Raw genomic sequence first — 20,405 nt, 5'->3', positions numbered from 1 at the left:
GAAGGTAGAACCCAAGCTGATATGAAAAGACATGGTAAGACCATCTCTGTCTAGAGTGAATTTGTTGCTGCAATCAAAAATCAGTTCTATCCATTAGCCTACATGCAAGAAGTCATGATGAGTTGGTAAACTCTTCGACAGTTGAAAGGGAAAAGTGTGCAAGGGTATACTCAAGAATTCAGAAAGAGAGCATTGATGTTGGGTATCTCATTAGCCTCACCAGAGAATCTTTTGAAGTACATTGGTGGTCTACACAGCTACATGAGGCATGCCATCCTCATGTTTAATCCCACTAGTATAGATGATGTATATGTACAAGCTACTCATCTAGAAGCTAGAGAAAAGAATGGAAATCCAGAAGTTGGGGGACCATCCCAACCCATTATAAGCAAGAGCAAGGAGAAAAGAAAGCAGAAGTGGAAAGCAAGGAAGGCTAACACTGCATAGAAAGCCAAAGCTTCATGCACTCACTGTAAAAAGGATGGGTATGATGATGAGCATTGTTGGATTCTGCATACAGAGCTGAGACCTAAGAAGTCTGAGGGCAAGAAGAAGAAGACAGCTACAGATATTCAGAAAGATTGGGGATTAGACTCAGGAGATGAAACAACTATAACAACCACAAGTATAAAAGGTAAAAAATCTGAAGCATCTACTAGTAATTTTTCTCAATCTATTATTGATGAAGAAAATGAGTGAAAAAGGCATGAGCTTTTCCATATTCGAGTTATTTCCAAAAATCAAAAGATTGATAATTTGTTTGATAGTGGCTCACAAGTAGATCTAATTTCTGAAGCAATTGTAAAGAAATTGGGATTAACAACTACACCTCACAAGAAACCATACCCATTAGGATGGTTGAATGATAAAGCAACAACTACAAGTGACTAGACAGTGCAAACTAAAGTTTTCTTTTGGGTCGGCATTTGTAGATGAGGTTGAGTTAGACATAATTCCTTTGGATATATGTGGAATTGTTTTAGGAAGTCCTTACTTGTATGATAGAAAGGCTATTTTCTATAGAGCTGAGAACAAGTATCTACTTGTTAAAGATGGAATCGAATACTTTGTAAGAGCTCATAAGCTCAAGAATAATTATACTCTCTATTGGAAATAATACTGAGAGGGGGCAGGGGGGTGAATCAGTATTATCAAATCAATAGAACATTTTCATTTCCATACTCGGATTCAAATACGCTACTTTAGTGAAGGGAACCTGCGTGTAAACGCAACTGTGTATAAGGCAACTAGCGTAGATCTAGTAAACTTATGATTCAGTTAATCCATTAAATGTTGATATTTAGTTAGTGCATCAGAACTTTTATTAACCATATGAATAGTAAACAGGTGCAGTAAAATAGAATAGATCATCACACACAAGAAGCACACATGAACACCATGATGTAAGGTGGAAACCCAATGTCGGTGAAAATCACCTGCTGCAAGTCGTCTCTATCTTCTTTTAATAAGAAACTTCTTTTTACAATATTTCTGTACTGGTGTAGTCTTATACTAGTACACAGTCTTCTACCTGCAGATGGCTACAACCTTCTCTCGTTCTCTAGCTTCTCCTGGAAGCGAGCTACAACCCCCTTAGCTCTTGTACTAGCCAATCCTTTTACTAGTACGTAGGTGTCGAAGTACTGAATGCTCCAACCTTCACTCGTTTTTGAGCTACTACTGGAAGGGAGCTACCACCCTCTTAGCTCTTGTACTAGCTGATGTACTAGTACGTAGGTGCCGACCTATAGAAGGCTACAACCTTCTCTTTCTTCCTCCAGGTACCACGTTTCATAAATTTTCAAATTGGATACTCATGGAATAGATCATCATAATCTAAAGGCCACGTTTCATCCAATTTTCATACTGGACCCATCAATATCATTGAAGCACACAATCAATCAACACTAGCATCATCAATCTCTGAATCACCCAATACTGAATCACTAAAACCCAGTCAACAAACTACAATCACCAGAACACAGAGTAGAACACAGAACTCTACAACAATGTTCAGATCTAACTGTATCATCAAAAATCATGTATCAGAGTGCATATGCTACTTGGAAGAGCCTAACCTGCATGTATACGCAACTTCACCATAGCAAACCAGCGTATATGTCATTAATTACTTACTTATAACTTTGTCGCACTTGTTGACTCTAGACAAACCTAGATCATTACATATACAAGGATAATACGTATGTTAGCAACCAGATCTAGTCCATCAGATCACATAAAGATAAGTCATTATGATCTTGATCCATTATAGATCTCATCCATCAACACTGAAACTAAACACAATCAACCAAACTGAATATGCAGAAGACTGACACCAGTAAACAATCATCAGAACTCATCAATAACCAGAACCACTTGTAACTTCAAACATCATAGTTCATATGGTATACGCTACTTAGATGTATCTATCTTGTGTATGTACAGACTTTTATCATTGTCAACCAGCGTATACATCTGTAAATATTCATTCATGATTTGCAGCTATTCCAAAACTTGAGTTATACCCAGATCATAATATTTACAGAACATTACATGCATCAGTATACAGATCTAGAATAAGTGTGATCAAACCGTATAGAGATGATTCATTCCAAGCCATTAGATCCCAATCTATCCTTAGATCTTGTTGTCCATCAGCTGCTGATATTCCTCCTTAGCAAAGCATTATGAACCCATAACCTGCATACTAGATCTCATACTTCATCAGATATTCAAGACTTTCTGAATGCCTTTGCCTAATGATCTTCTTCTCCTTTTATAGTCTTAGGCCTTACTTAATACCATGGTCCAAAACCATAGAGAATCAATACCATGGACCCAATTCCTGGGTTCAACACTTTGGACGAGGTACCATGGTCCAAAACAATAGGTCCAAATACCAAGGACTAAATACCACGGATCCAAAACTTAGTTTTCTGACATGTACGTGCCTTTCCTTGCATGAAAGTGCGTGTGTATGATATATGCTCATTTGTATATAGTGATCCTGCGTGTATACACTACTTGGTATATAGCGAACCTATATATATACGCGACTTGGTATATAGTGAACTTGCGTGTGTACATGACGTGGTATATAGTGAACCTATGTATGTACGCGACTTGGTATATAGTGAACCTGCGCATATACTTTTCTTTCTTCATTCTTTGTAGTCTGAACATCAATTCTTTGCTACTAACCTGCTGCACTATGATCTATCATCTATGTGAGTTGCCATCAAGGACAACACTTGTATCATAATGCCAACAATCTCCCCCTTTGGACTTGATGGCAAAGCTAACTTGCCATACTGATAACTGTCATCTTAATGAGTTGTCATTGTTCATTACATCTGAACTGATTTCTTTGAGCTGTCTTGCATCCCATGTATTCTGTCACATCTGATATCTCTTCTGTAGATTCATCTAGTTATTTATAAGTGAGTTGTTCTACTACAAGAGGGTTGCCATCAAGTACAACACATGCATCATAATGCCAACAATCTACCCCTTTGGACTTGATGGCAACAACCATACCAATTTAGTCTCCCCCTTTGACATCAAGGGCAAAGGGAAGACCAAGATATTCTCTTCCTTGATATACATTCCGTTGTCCATACTCCCCCCGAGTACTTATTGAAATCTCTGATTGAGCTCCCCCTTTGTATATGCCAAGGTGTACCAATCTGTCCATGCTCCCTCTGAGTACATACTAAAATCTCTGCTCTGCTGAAGTGTGTTGTTCATGCTCCCCCTGACTATAAGCAAGGTCTGTGAAAATATGTTCTACAAAAAGAACATGACTCTATACATCATAAATGACCTTCCTATCACCAAAGACTCATACATACATCCATCTCCCAACCAAGTGGGGATATACCAATATTGACTCATCCACCCAACCAAGTGGGGATATACCATATACCAATTGTTTATACATGACTGAAATATTACATCATTCTTCCCATGCATAGTGGGGGTACAATTTACATCATATGACCAAAAGGGATTCATCAAATGACTACGATAGATAGAGACAAAATATTACATCATGAGTCTTCATATGACCTTTACATTGAATGCTAGACATGACATTTATAATAGAGACCAAACATCTAAAAAGGACCATGATAGTCATCAGCAACTATCATACACAGTGTATGACCTGCTCCATAAGAATTTGTCAATAGCATCTAGACCAGCAACCTGTATATCTCCATTACTGTAGATAGCATCAACCTGTGACAAGATATGTCTGCATATAGATATCAATTCATCCTCTTGATCTTGAGCATTATAAAATCATTCACATTATATCATATGCGAAAGACACCATAGCCATCTCATCAACATCAAGATCTGCATGATCTTATATATCATCCATGTATCATCACTCAGGGACATCCCTCATCTGTATCAATCAACATATGTAAGTATCAACCTGTCATCATATGGGTAAGAACTCATCATCATCATGTCTCCAAAAATGCAACTTTGAGTAATCATCCATGTATCTAGCATACTGTATATAGCACTATGTATCTTGAGCTCAAGATCTTTTGTCAAGACTTCTTGATATCATCAACAGCAACAATCCTCATCCATGTGAATGCCAAGAACTATAGGAATCCTACATCATAACTGTATTATATGTCGACAGAAGCATATGAGTGACTCATCATCAAGTAATGAAATTGTGTATTCAAGCTTTGTACTTCTCCTTATCCTTATGAAGATCACCATGTAAGCACCATATATGCATCATCAGAGAATCAACCACAAATCTGATTTGAACACCAACTATGTAACCCCAAGAATCATATGAGATTTTATCATGGAAAACTCATAACCATATCATAGCAAGATGTATCATTTAGCCATATAAGCATCATCACCAAGGACTACTAACCATAATGCCAACAATGTATTATTAAAAGTATATGCTCCCCCTGAACCTGTGCCATCCTGTTTACTGTTAGATCTGATCATGCATATATCAACAAGAAGTATCAAGGCATCATCATCAACAAGTTAGGATCAAAACACTACTAAAAATCTTATAAGTATCAAGACATTTCCACACATCATCAGCAGATTGTAACCATTATCAAACAAAGCAAGTAATGGACTGAATCATATCAGACCCTTTTCCCGAGCCTATCCCACTGCTTTTCTCAAATTGACATATGCGCGACTCTGCATTGTCTAACTCACGTATATATGCAACTTCTCTTTATGAAACATGCGTATGACATTGAGAACATTGAATTTTTACACTTTCAGCTTCCTTTACGTCTGTTATGTCTGTACATTGTGCTGTGCCACATCTTTCTGACAGTACTTCCTTCTTCTTCCATATCTTCAAGTGTGATGATGTTTTCTCCTTTTGGTATGGTGCCCGTACTTTGTTCCGGCATTCCTTTGCTATATCTCCAAGCTTGTTACATGCATAACATCTTATATGTTTCATATTCCTTCTGTAGCAATCAATAGCTTTGTGACCAAACATATTGCAAGAAAAACAATATCCCTTAAAGTACTTAGAACGTGATGATCTTTCTGTGTGATGGTCTTGAACCATTCTACTTCTGCATCTAGCTGCAACATGTCCAAGATTATGACATACAAAACATTCAACATTATTCATCGGAGGAGTAAAAGATTTTCTTTGAAGAAATTCTTTCCTTGGTTGTTGATGGGATTGACCTCTCATCTCCTTGTTAAGTATTTCAGATTGTGCAATAGAGTTCCTTGTCTTATTTTGTGAACTAGATTCACCTTCAATAGATTCATGAATAACAAGACCAGTTTTGATAGCAGGAGACCTTTGACCACTAAGAATATCATCCAAGATCTTAGTACTATCTTGAAATCATAAGAGCTTATCCTTTTCTTCTAAGTTATCTTTTAGAATATTTACCTCAACCTGAAGTTGCTCTCCCTTTTCACGATACTGCTTCTTCATGTTTTCTTCAGCTTTTCTTCCTTCTTCCAACTGGTGTCTTAATTCAAGAACTTCGTTTTCTTGTTTTTCAAGAGCTTCGAGTAGTTCTTTATTCTGCTTATTTGATTTTTTAGATCTTCTTTTAGTGAGAGGATCGTAGCTTCAAAACTTTCATAGTAACTGGATCTATCTCTGAGTTTCTTAATTGCTGTGCTCCTTTCATTAACTTCATTTCTTAATGATATCACTTCATCCTGCAACTTTTGACATTGATCTTCCTTGTACTTGAATAACTTCCTTACCTTGTTTCCTTCCTCTAGTTGAGCTTTTAGTTTGGTAGCTTCTTCTTTGAAGCCACATTCCTTTTTGTAGAATAGATCTTGTTGATCTCTAATTTTGTCTATGAGCCTTTTGAATTTTCCTTCTATTTGATATCTTTCTTGCTCACCCATAAGAGAAAATTCAGTTGTTTCGCTATCATTTTCATCATCTTCAAATGGATGGATAAATGTATCACCACAGGATAACAAATTCATACCTGATGGTTCTTTTGCTTGTTCATCTTCATTCTGAAGTGATTTTGAATCTGAAGTGCTTCTTCCACATATTCCCCAATCGATTCTCCCACTTTCATAGCTCTTTTTAGATGTCTTCTTCTTCTTAGGCGCTTTCTTCTTAAGCTTCTTTCCCATTGTTCTACAGATCTCCTTCAAGTGATCAAGCTTCTACCAAAGGACCTGCTCTGATACCAATTGTTGGAAATAATACTAAGAGGTGGGGGGGGGTGTGAATCAAAATTATCAAATCAATAGAACATTTTCATTTCCATACTCAGATTCATATACGCTACTTCAGTGAAGGGAACCTCGTGTACACACAACTGTGTCTAATGCAACTAGCGTATATCCACTAAACTTATGATTCAATTAATCCATTAAATGTTGATCTTTAGTTAGTGCATGAAAGCTTCTATTAACCATACAAATAGTAAACAGGTGCAGTAAAATAGAATAGATCATCACACACAAGAAGCACACATGAACACCATGATGTAAGGTGAAAACCCAATGTGGGTGAAAACCACCTGCTACAAGTCGTCTCTATCTTCTTTTAATAAGAAACTTCTTTTTACAATATTTTTGTACTGGTGCAGCCTTATACAATTACACAAGCTTCTATCTGTAGAAGGCTACAACCTTCTCTCATTCTCTAGCCTCTCCTGGAAGGGAGCTGCAACCCCCTTAGCTCTTGTACTAGTCGATCCTTTTACTAGTACGTAGGTGCCAGCCTACTGAATGCTCCAACCTTCACTCATTTTCCAGCTACTACTGGAAAGGAGCTACCACCCCCTTAGCTCTTGTACTAGCTGATGTACTAGTACGTAGGTGCCAACCTACAGATGGCTACAACCTTCTCTTTCTTCCTCCAGGTACCACGTTTCATAAATTTTCAGACTAGATACTCATGGAACACATCACCATAATCTGAAGGCCACGTTTCATCCAATTTTCATACTGGACCCATGAATATCTTTGAAGCACACAATCAATCAACACTAGCATCATCAATATCTAAATCACCCAATACTGAATCACTAAAACCCAGTCTACAAACTGCAATCACCAGAACACAGAGCAGAACACAGAACTCTGCAACAATGTTCAGATCTAACTGTGTCATCAAAAATCATGTATCAGAGTGCATACGCTACTTGGAAGAGCCTAACCTATGTGTATACATAACTTCACCAAAGCGAACCAACATATATGTCATTAAATACTTACTTATAACTTTACTGCACTTCCTGACTCTAGACAAACCTAGATCATTACATATACAAGGATAATACGTATGTTAGCAACCAGATCTAGTCCATCAGATCACATAAAGATAAGTCATTATGATCCTGATCCATTATAGATCCCATCCATCAACACTGAAGCTAAACACAATCAACCAAACTGAATATGTAGAATACTGACACCAGTAAACAGTCATCAGAATTCATCAACAACCAGAACCACTTGTAATTTCAAACATCATAGCTCATATGGTATACGCTACTTAGATGTATCTAACCTGCGTATGTACGCGCTTTTATCATAGTCAACCAGCGTATACATCTGTAAATATTCATTCATGATTTGCAGCTATTCTCAAACATGAGTTATACCCAAATCATAATATTTACAGAACATTACATGCGTCAATATACAGATCTAGAATAAGCATGATCAAACCGTATAGAGATGATTCACTCCAAGCCATTAGATCCCAATCTATCCTTAGATCTTGTTCTCCATCAACCGCTGAGATTCCTCCTTAGCAAAGCATTATTCAAGACTTTCTGAATGCCTTTGCCTAATGATATTATTCTCATTTTATATTCTTAAGCCTTACTGAATACTATGGTCAAAAACCATAGAGAATCAATACCATGGACCCAATTCCTGGGTTCAACACTTCGGACAAGATACCATGGTCCAAAACCATAGGTCCGAATACCAAGGACTAAATACCACGAACCCAAAACTTAGTTTTCTGACATGTACATGCCTTTCCTTGCGTGAAAGTGCATGTGTACAATATACACTCCTTTTGGATATAGTGATCCTGCATGTATACACTATTTGGTATATAGTGAACCTACGTATATACGCGACTTGGTATATAGTGAACCTGCGTGTGTACATGATTTGCTATATAGTGAACCAGCGTATCTACATGACTTGGTATATAGTGAACTTGCGTTTATACTTTTCTTTCTTCATTCTTTGTAGTCTAGTCATCAATTCTTTGCTACTGACCTACTGCAACATGATCTATCATTTCTGAGAGTTGCCATCAAGGAAAACACTTGTATCATAATGCCAACACTCTCATAAACTCAAGACAGATGAAAAGAATGATAAATTCATGCAAACAATTCTTACTGATGGTAAAACAGTTGCACAACTGCAAAGATTCTTCTATCGGCCAAAAATGAATGAAACAGTTTCTAGGTATGTAAGAGGGTGTGCCATTTGTGCTAAAAGCAAGACTAGCAATAGAAAACTAGGATTTTACACTCCATTGTCAGTTCCTTCTCACCCTTGGGAAAGTGTTTCCATGGATTTTGTTGGAGGACTGCCTAAATCTAGGAAAGGTCTTGATTATCTATATGTTGTTGTGGATAGGTTCAGCAAAATTTGTATTTTGATACCTTGTAGTAAACAAATTATAGTTGCGCAAACTACAAAATTGTACTTTGAACATGTATGGGTTCATTTTGGATTACCCACTTCCATTGTATATGATCGAGACACTCAATTTGTGGGGAAGTTATGGTGGAGTCTATTGGAACTGATGGACACCAAACTGAAGAAAAACACATATTTTCATCCACAAATAGATGGCCAAACAGAAGTAATAAACAAGACAGTGATCCAATTACTAAGAGGATATTGCAGCAAACATCCTAAGCTTTGGGATGAGCACTTGTGTTATGTGCAACATGCTTACAATGGAGCAAAACAGTCTTCTACACAAATATCTCCTTTTGAGACTTGTTTTGGTTTCATACCAAGGTCTCCTCTGGATTTTGTCTTTGGTAAAGATACCATGGTTGATGGACATAGTGATGTGGACAAGGAAACTAGGTTCCTCGAACAGATCCAGGAGATCCACCAGGCAGTACAGGAACAACTAGAAAAGAGCTAGGCCAAATACAAGGCTAGGCATGATAAGCATCAGATGGAGCATAATTTTCGAGTTGGAGACCAATTCTGGTTGTATATCAGCAAGAACAGGATGCAAGGTGAAGGTAAAAAGCTAAAGCGTATTAGGTATGGACCTTTTAGGATACTTGAGAAGATTGGTGAAAATGCTTTTCACCTTGATCTACCAGCTTACATGCACATCTACTCAGTCATAAATGCAGATTGCTTGAGATTGTTTGAACCTTCAATGTTTGAGGACCCTGAAGAGAAAAGTCAATTTCCTTCTTTTGATGACCTACTACCTGAATATCTTAATGACTTGCAGGAACACACAGTGCTGGACAAGAAGGTGAGGACGATGCGCAAGGGAGATGTTGAATACCTCAGGATTGGGCTCAAAGGTTCAAAGCTGAGCAATGCAAAGTGGATTGAGATTGGACAAGTGAGAAAACAATACCCTCACTTATTCGATGCTTGAAAACCAACTTTTGGTGTTCCAAAATATTTTTTAGTGGGAAGGCCATGAGCTGAATCAGATCCATAGAATACTATCAAAGAACCATGACTGTATCAGGTCGGATAAATCTCTAAAGAAATTACAAAACAATGATAAAAAACATCGTGGACTAGTGGCAATGGCAACCAGCGTGGAACGACTAGGACCTCAGTCAAAGCATGCTGACCAAGGCCCATGGAGACTGCGCAGGATGTCAAAGTAGCCCTTGGGAGCCCCGGATCGGGAAAAGAAGGTGGTTTTTGATGCGCATCACTGGGAAAATAGGGCTGTGAAGGAGGAAGCCTGAGCACATGGACACATGGGAAGTTGGATAACCGCGGGCGGAAAAGTGAAAAGCACTAAAGGACAAAGGCGGGACCCACCCTCTGGAAACCGACGATATTAATCGGGGTGCCCTTAAATGGTAAGAGGTTTTGGATGAGAGTGGAGCGATTCCATTCATCGATTGACGCATGGCAAGTGGGGGTGAGAGAAAACGGCCGTTGATTACGTGCTATCAATCAAGAAAGTCAATCGCGTGAAACATGTGTATGGCATTGGATTTGGGGGACTCAAATTGGACTGTTGAGATCACGCCCGATGGAGGAAGCGGAATCAACGAAGGAATGAGCCGCATTTTAGAAGGGATTTGAAATCTGTTTCACCACCATGGCAGAGAAAGACTTCATCCATGACGTAAATGAAGAAATGAACCGACGAAGCAAACTGGTGCTGTTGAAAGGAGGAAATGTGGCCACTCCCTAAGCACTGATGATGACACCGAATAGCGAACTCCAAGCACAGCTGCAAAAGGTGAATTGACAGAGGTGGAAGAGGAACCAAACAGGCATTGGAACAAATGGCTGAAAGCCATGAATAGAGATAGAATACACAGTTAGTCGAAGTCGAGAGAGGAAGAGGTGGAACAGTGAACCTAGAGAGGAGGACTGAACACAGAGAGACAGAAAACAGAGAAAGAAGTAAAGCAAAGTAGAAAGAGACAGATGGCTAAGTTGACCAGTGGTAGCATCGAGCACCAGAGAGCTTGAAGATTCAAGCCATCCAATAGACGATCTGTGTGGGCTAAGCACCACATTGGGCTCTTGCCATTGTAGACCAGAAGGTCACAGAGCTGGCAGAAGAAGAGGAGTCTGTGCACTCCAGTGGCTTGGGGAATCCAAGAACCACCCTGCCAAGCAAATTTGCCTCATGAGAACTCACATTGAGTCCCTGTATTGTAATTCTCTGCTTAAAGACACAATAAAACAAGGCCACCACTGAAAGTTGGACCGGAGATGTAGCCCTAGAGAATAGGGTTAACTCCTTATTAAAACTTCTTGTGTCTTTGTGTGTGCTTACCGTATTTCTCTGTTGTCTTTCCATTTAAATGTCTGTGTATTGGCAATCTGATTGATCCATTGCTTCAATAACACAGAACACACAACAGCATCTGAGTCTGTAATACCTTTGTTTAATAAATATTTAACTGGTAACACTCATAGGGTGATTATCAGATCACCTCATGATAAAAATATTATAGGAACTAAATGGATATTCAAAAACAAGCTGAATGAAAATGGATAAGTCATTAGGAAAAAGGGCAAACTTGTTTGTAAAGGGTATGCTCAACAAGAAGGTGTAGATTTTGAAGAAACTTTTTCACTTGTTGTAGACTTGAATCCATAAGGATGTTTCTTGCTCTTTCTAGCTTTCAGAAATTCAAATTATACCAAATGGATGTAAAATCTACTTTCCTTAATGGAGATTTAGAAGAAGAATTTTATATTGAAAAACCAGAAGGATTAATTCTTGGAAATGATGCAAAACTTGTATGTAGACTCAAAAAGGCTCTCTATGGTCTGAAACAGGGTCAAACCACAGACCTCTAGAAGCTGATCAGAAATCCCTAAGGTGCGGAAACTTGGTTCTAGCACCCTCCCATGCTACTTCGGGTGAGACCTCAGTCTGCGCTCCGCAAATTTTTGCTGAAAGGGCCAGTAGTACTAGGATTTGCTTGGCTAAATCACCTCTAAACCTCAGTTAGGCCCATATAAGCCAACAAGCCTAAAGATGTGATTCCTTTGGATCTCCTTGGAACCTTCCAACAATTCCTACTACATGCATGATCTCAGGTGTGGTACCTATTAGATAGACTAGACTTCCAATCATAAATTTGTATGCTGGTTCATTTCCTATAGGTGATTCATCGTTAAAACTAAGACTGCATTTGTTGATATGTTACTATGATGATATGTTGCCTTAAAGGATTTGTGTATTACACCTTCATAGCATCTTCGTCTATCACTTCAAACTTATATTAGGGTGAAAATTTCCCTAGTTGCTTTAAGTGCTAGCATGTGGAGCTCTGGAATATGGAAAGTACCTCTAACTATTTCTTAAGTATGCAAATAAAACCCATGTTTTCATTGCAAGCACCATTATTGACTTCCATATAGTCATGTGTGAAGAGAATTTATTCATCATGATACCATATTAGTAATAGGCTCAATATCATGAATTGCACATTTGGCAATTTGGTGGATTAGACATAAATATATGTAAAAACACATAGAATTGTTCCCTGATTACAATTAATTGTTCTAATGAGCACACGAGTCTACAAGTTAATACCATTCTATAGTTAGCATATATACAACCAACATACAAGTTGAAATTGCAAGCTTTATTTCGGCTTGTAGTAGCCATTGCATCAATGTTATAGTTGGTCCTTATGCCATATGAGTCTTCAAAATGGGAGACCAATAATATGAATCCACAAAGGGCTTGTGCCCTTAAATGAGGTGATTAAAATTTGTAATGGAAATGAAAGCACACTCTAAATATCCATATAGTTGTATAAAATATGTTCACACCAAAAACAAATTAAAATTCACATAGGTTATAGAGTACACCTCGTGAAATCATATGGAGTACATTGTAAGCTTCGAGAACCTCTTTGTTACAAATGATAATGAGGGTTGTTAGTATGTGATACACCCTCTATGTATTTAACATAGTCATCACCATATGACTTACAACATCAGTAGTTATAGGGAAGGGAGTCATATCCATAATTTACACATCCAACCTTTTGGTGTTAGAAAATGAGTAACCCGAATGTAAAAGAAAACCTACTTGATTTAGAACCATGCCATCACCATGATATAGCCTCACCAATGTTGAACATAGACCAATAATAATAATAATTTAAGAGGGGTTGTTACATGTATGTTACATGATATTCAGTAATTTTTTATGTTGTTATCTTCTGATACGTTTATGATGGAGCTATGATAATATTCACAAAATATTTTTAAATAGTTGTGTACTCTACAAGTATGATATACCCTTTCATACGTGGCACGGTCTAAGATTTAGCATGTTGACCTCTTTAATGTATGGTTTTCCTGTTTCGTTTTTGGTGACCTACATTTCCATTAACATCTTGAATATCCTACAGCTTATATAGGATGAGACTATTGCATCATATAATCTAGCTTCTCTAGGTTGACACCGGCATATCATGTAATCTATTGTATTGTGTAAGCTAGTTGAGACCCATGATAACTTGAATTAGTTAACAATTTATTGTATAAATTGAGGTTGATGGGTTTCCTTTAAAATTATGAATGGGATTATTGTTTTCATATTGATTCTTAGCCCAGTAGTGATAACCTAAAACATGGTGATGAATTCTTGTTGTGAGTCCATTGGGCAGAATGTTCACAATTTGTGATTAAGAAGATTATGCACTTCTGAATTACAATTATAATTTGAACTAAAGCTTATAGTAACTTTTGATTTACCAATGGTGCGTCGACATCATAAGAAACATTCGCAATAGAATATGAAGATCAATTGGGTACCTACTTCATATGCATTAAAAATTGCTTTTTCTACTTAATGTGAATTACAAGCATAATCTTAACTGGATCTCCAATATATCTTAAACCAAATTTTCATTTTATTTTTTAGTACTATTATATGTTATTGTATCCTACCTCATTTTATGGTTAGCATTGTAACCAAAATATGCATTGTGCTATGGAATTAATACTAACATGTAATATTGATTTTTTTTCAAGAATGCTATAGGTAATGACCCCGGAGATGATGATCCAGACTATGCTAAACATACATTAAATATAGGAGATGATGATGATGAGGATGGTGATAACATTGGTGATGATGATGATGGTTATAACATTGGTGATGATGATGTGGATGAAACTGATCATGATGGTCAGGATGATGATCACGTTAATGATCATGAGGATGATCTTAGTGGTGCTAGCTAGTGATATCTTGATGATCTTGGTAATTCCTATTTTTAGATGTATGCTATGAATTTACCTTAGAATAATGCTATTTATGAAAAATTTTGATGTGGTTATCATGCATTTGATTTTAGTTGATTTGATTAAAGATGATGATGGTATTATCACTATTATCTTGTTAATTTATGTATATATTGAAAATTATCCACATTATTTTGATGGAGAACTATTATGTATGATGATATTACTATCTTTGGATGGATGTTGTGAATTCACCTTTTTTCTTTGCTGGATCAAGAGACGGTACTTATATTAACTTAGGCAAAAAAAAATATACAAAGGTTACAACAGTCACACATAGGCGCAGACTCCCCCAAAGGAAGAGGGAAAATTATCCAAAGTTACTGTATAAACCCTCCCTTAGGCAAACTAAAACCAAGCCAAGACTACCCTGGAACCAAAAGCGGGCAAGTGGACCCCAAAGTTATCCACCATTGTTCTGTCTCCTCTTTATCTAGCAGTATAAAATCAACTCCCGCGAAGCAGTAGCCTGCAGAATACCCCTAAACTGCTTGACCAATGCTGACCATTGATCTTCTCCATTTTGATCTAACGATTGGTGTCCATATAACATGGCTTAAAAGCCCAATGAATACCGTGCGATGAGGGTAGTTTTCTTTTCCCACCTCCCACCACATGTTGCTCACTGAGTGGCATCACTAACTTTTCCTGAAAACTATCTTTGGTCTTGATGGCGTCTGATGAAGGTGGTAAACCATAAGCAGTTTTGTCCTTCTGGACCCACCAACTTTCGAGACAAAATGTGGCCTTTGATCGACCCCCTCTAAATCTGATGGCTACAATCCATATCACACCGCAGATTAGCTCGCGAGATACCTCACGTTGGGGGCGGTAATCACTTTTATTCCACCTCCACGGATCGCTTGCTAAATTGCATTGCTTATTCTCCGAGAAAACCACTTCTAGGTCAAAGGACGCCCGATGCAGGTGGTATAACTTGAGCAGTTTTTGACCCCAGTTTCCAATACCCCTGTCCTTCAGAGCATGGCGCGAGGAAGACGTGCCCAAGAGGGTGGCATCTTTCATGGAATGCCTTAGGCTTTGTATTTGTGTTCTGTGTCGTTCTTCTTGGTAGCCCATTTCCTCATCATTTTTCCATTTGAGCCGATATCCCCTGTCCCGATGACTGCCCCTATCCATGTTTCCTGAAGTCCCCTTAGAGAACTGACAGTGTGTATCCTTTGAGAAACTTTCTAAAGTGATTTTATTATTCATTGTCATTAAGTGGAATACTGTCGCTTCGTCTGTTCTGATATTGTTTCCTATCGATGAGGGTCCGAGAAGAACATTCTTGCTTCATCTTATTATCCGTTACCTCCTCCCACCAGCAACACCAGTCGGTAAGCTTGTTTCTGACCCCCTCATTAGCTAGCCAGTCTGCCACCTTGTTGGCTTCCCTGTGAACATGCACCAACCTAAGAGTTCTTAGAATTCTTAGGTGTGATTGAATTCTTTGGTAGACTTGCAAAAGCTGCCAGTGACCTGAGATTTTCTCTGGTGCTGCTCTTGCGTTTATCCTTTTGACCGAATTAATTACTAATTCCGAGTCAGCCTCAATGATGACATTATGTATATTGTACTTGAGCAGCATTTCCAAGCATAAATCCATCACCGTGAGCTTTGTCATATTGTTGGTAGAATTCCCTGTATAGCTATAGAAAATGACCTGTATGTTTCCTTTCTCATCCCTCATGACCCCTCCATAACTTGCTTCTCCCGGATTTCCTTTTGAGGCTCCATCTATGTTAAATTTTAAAAAGCCTTGAGAAGGGGGTTGCCAGAAGGCCTTTTCTCCTAAGGTATTCTTGTTGATCTGCAGAGAACACTGAGGGTGATGAACCTGAAGCTCCAACTTTTTCAGGATTCTAGCCTCTCTTTGTCCTATACATTTTCTAGTAGTAACATCCCCCAAGATGTGAACAGTCTCCTTGAGTTGCTTGAGGATTAGCTTTAAGATGCTTCTCACCAAGCTAATTTTATCCTTGAAAATCTTGTTGTTGCACTCTTTCCAAACATTCCACATTAAGAACCCTAGAGTCAGTGCCCAGGCTGAGTTTATTGTCTCATTATGCGAAAAATCTTTTCTCCAATTTTTTAGTGTAGTGATGATGTCAGTTACATGCTTGTCTGTCTACTTGAAGACATCTCCAACCTAGTTCCATAATGTTGCAATGAATGAGCATCTATTTAGGAGATGATTTGTGGTTTCTTTCTGTTGTCAACACAAGTGACATCTTGAGGGGCCAAAAAAACCTCTTTTTCCTAGATTATCCCATGTTAGAATCTTTCCCTATTGAACAAGCCACTTGAATAGTTTGACTTTCATCCAATGAGGGTTATTCGAGATATCTTTCCAAGTCTTGTCAGTGCTTGGAAAGGTAAGCCTCATAGTTATTCTTTTGGCCTCCTTAAGGGTGAAGAGACCTGCCTTGTTCTTTCCCCATCTTAATTGATCATCCGAGGTTGAGGTTAAGATTTTCCTTTTTCCCAAAAGACCATTAAGGGCTATAGCTTGAGTATTCAACATGCTCATCTCACTGTAAACTGGAAGTTTCCATATTCTCCATTTCCCATTGTTCCTTGATTGATCCCAATAGTCGTTTACCCTTCTTAATCCTTTGTTGATGGTATCTGTTTGGATGCCTGCTAATTCCTCATTGCGGAGATTTCCCTCCTGCTGCCAATTTTCCTCCCAGAACCAAGCCAAATTTCCGCTTCTGATCTCCTAGAAGCTATGTTTTTAGACTAGGGCCCTATTCTCCCAAGCCCTATTCCAAATTTGTGAACCTTTCACTTGTCCTGTCATTCTTATGAGGTTCTTCTCCTACCAATTCATTGCATACTTTTGCTTCCATATTTTTTCCCATGGGGCTTGTATTTCTTTTAGCCATCTCCACCATACTTTGGCTCCCAGAATGCTGCTTAGAATTCCTGGGTCATGAAGACCTAGGCCACCATGGGATTTAGGTTTGCATACCCTTTCCCACGCCACCAGGGCCCATTTCTTCTTTTCTTCACCTTTCCCCTAGAGAAAGTCTCTCTGAATGTTTCTTATTTGAGTAATGACACCAGTTGGTGCCGGAATGGCAGATAGCATATAGATAGGGATGGTTTGGAGGATAGCCTTAGTGAGAATCAGCCTCCCTGCTAGATTTAGGGCTCTGTTTGTCCACTTGTTGATTTTATCTTTCAGTTTGTTAAGAACAGGTTCCCAGATGTCCTTGTGCAATGGTTTGTCAGTGAGGGGAACTCCTAGATACTTCGAGGGCAATGAATCTCTTTGAAAGCCCAAAATTCTGGAAAGATTTATTTGAATCGAAATATCCGTATTGAAAAAGAAAATCTTTGATTTAGTAAGACTCACCTCAGTGCCTGCAACCATAGCAAACTCACACAGAATTTGCTTAAATGCTTTGGCTTCCTTGACTGTGGGTGTGCCTTGAAGCATAGTGTCATCCACAAATTGTTGATGTGTCACCATGTCCCCGCCTCGAGTGAGTCTCAGACCTTGAATTCGTCCTTCCTCCTTAGCAGCTCTAATTTCTCTACCTAACCCTTCCATCATTAGAATGAAAAGGAAAGGGGAGAGAGGATCACCTTGCCTAAGACCTCTGGTAGGCTTGAAGGTTTTGGAGGGAGAGCCATTGAGAAGAATTGAACAGCTAGCAGTGGTAACTAGTGCCATGACCCACTTAATCCAATTGTAGTCAAAGCCATAGGCTTTTAGTACTACTCTTATGTAAGTCTAGCTAAGTTTATCATAGGCTTTTGCTATGTCCAGCTGAATTATCATCCCTACCTGTTTGTTGATAATGAGTGAATGAACCATTTCATGAGCTTGGATTATGTTATTCAGAATTTGTCTTCCTTCTACATAGCCCATTTTCTCCTCAGACACTAGGGTTGGGAGGAGTGGTTTGAGATGGTTGGCAATTACTTTGGATATTATTTTGTACACCACATTACATAATGCTATAGGTCTAAACTTGTCTGGAGAGGTGGCCTTTTCCTGTTTGGGGATTAAGGCTATGAAAGATTCATTGAGCACCTTCAAAACTATTTTAAATCTTTGTGAGTCTTCCACTACCTCTAGAATATCATGCTTTACAATCCTCCAACATGTTTTGAAAAAGTCCACATTGAAGCCATCCAGGCCTGGTGCTTTCCCATTGTGTATCTCTGTGATGACTTCCTCAAGCTCTTCCTCTGTTACTGGTCTATTGAGATTGTAGTTATCTTCTCTGGAGACCAATTTAGGAATGTACCGTGTAAATTTTTCTGTAAACTGAGATCTATCTGTTGTGGTTTCCTCAACAATTCTCTGAAAATGTTGGACTAGAACTTCTTCCATCTCTTCATGAGTGTTCCTTTCTATTCCATGATGATCTGTAAGTTTCACAATTCTATTGTTGTTTCTATGAGCTATGGTGGATCTATGAAAGAATTTGGTGTTTCTCTCCCCCTCCTTAATCCATTGTACTCTGGATTTCTGTCTCTAGAATATTTCCTCTTGTAGACATCTATTTTCCCATTCATGCTGAAGAGACTCTACTAGCTCTTTCCTTTCTTCTGTATAGCCTTTTGTGATAAGAATTTGATTTATTTCCTCTAGTTTCTTTTCCACTTCTCCTTTAGCTTTGAAGATATTTCCAAATTCCTTTTTGTTCCACTCTTTGAGTTTGCCTTTAATGTGTTTGAGTTTGCAATGTAGAAGGAACATCTTTGTACCTTGAAAGTGAAGCTCTTCTTTCCACCATTTTTCAATGTTTGTGAGGAAATCTGAGTGTGTGAGCCAAACGTTCTCAAACCTGAAGGGGCTATTTCTCGGTTTACCAAATAGAGAAGCTTCCAATTGGATGGGCCAGTGGTCTGAACCTCCAAAAGGTAGGATGCATGCTGTCAGACTACTTCCCTTGAGTAGAAGTTCCTCTGAGATAATAAATCTGTCTAATTTTGAGGCTACTTGTGTAGAACCCCCCCTTTTGTTATTCCAAGTGAAAATTCCATTGCTAGTGTCCATATCTACCATTTTCATATTGGTGAGGAAGTTTTGGAAGGCAACTGAGTCCCTACCAAGTGTCCTAGTTCCCCCTTTCTTCTCCGTGAGTGATTTTATCATGTTAAAATCTCCCCCTAGAATCCAAGGTAAAGCTGGGTATCTCTTCTTCATATCCTCCAGTGTAGTGAGGAGTCTAAGTTTGTCCTCCACTGGTTGTGGACCATAGACATTGGTGATCATGTAACATTGTCTGTCACCCACCGATTGTATAATCAAAGAAAGGTGGTGTCTGGATGCCTCCACATCAAGAATACCAAATTTTTGTGGATCCCATAGAGTGAGAATTCCACCAGTAGATTTATTTGCCTTGACCTCCAGGTATTCATATCTATTTAACCATTTACTATGATTTTCTCTGACCTTCTCCACTGAGCATTTTGTTTCCTGTACAAACACTATGTCAGGTTTTTCCTCTTTGATCCTGTTGCTTAGATTCCTCTGTTTCCTTCTACTCCCTAGTCCTCTAATGTTCCAGGTTGTGATCTTCATTGAGGTGGGGTTTTGAAGGAGTAACTAGAAAGGTCTTTCATCCTTCCTAAGTCAATCATGAGTTTGCCACATTCCAACAGCAATTCTTTCTGTCTCTTTCTTCCTCTCTTTCTGCCTGGGTTTTTTTGTCAATTTTCCCGTTATTAATCCTATTGAGGAAGTTCCTTTATTTTCCTGGTTGTCATGCCCTCTTTTGACTCCTACAGTGATTTGGTGTGACTTGTTAAGGAATATCTGTTGTACCTTGTCAACTTCCTCCTATGGTATGGAGTTTATTCCTAGGTTTCCTCCTTGTTCTAGAAACTTTTCTAGCTCGAGGTTCTCCCTTTCCAGTATCTCCTGTAAGTCTTGGTCCTCTGTA

The sequence above is a fragment of the Pinus tabuliformis genome, chromosome 3_1 (assembly GCF_031772625.1).
Source record: "Pinus tabuliformis cultivar Carrire ecotype Pingquan chromosome 3_1, CPIR1, whole genome shotgun sequence".
Taxonomy (NCBI): domain Eukaryota; kingdom Viridiplantae; phylum Streptophyta; class Pinopsida; order Pinales; family Pinaceae; genus Pinus; species Pinus tabuliformis.
The sequence above is the reverse complement of the archived record's forward strand: the minus strand, read 5'-3'. Positions refer to the sequence as shown.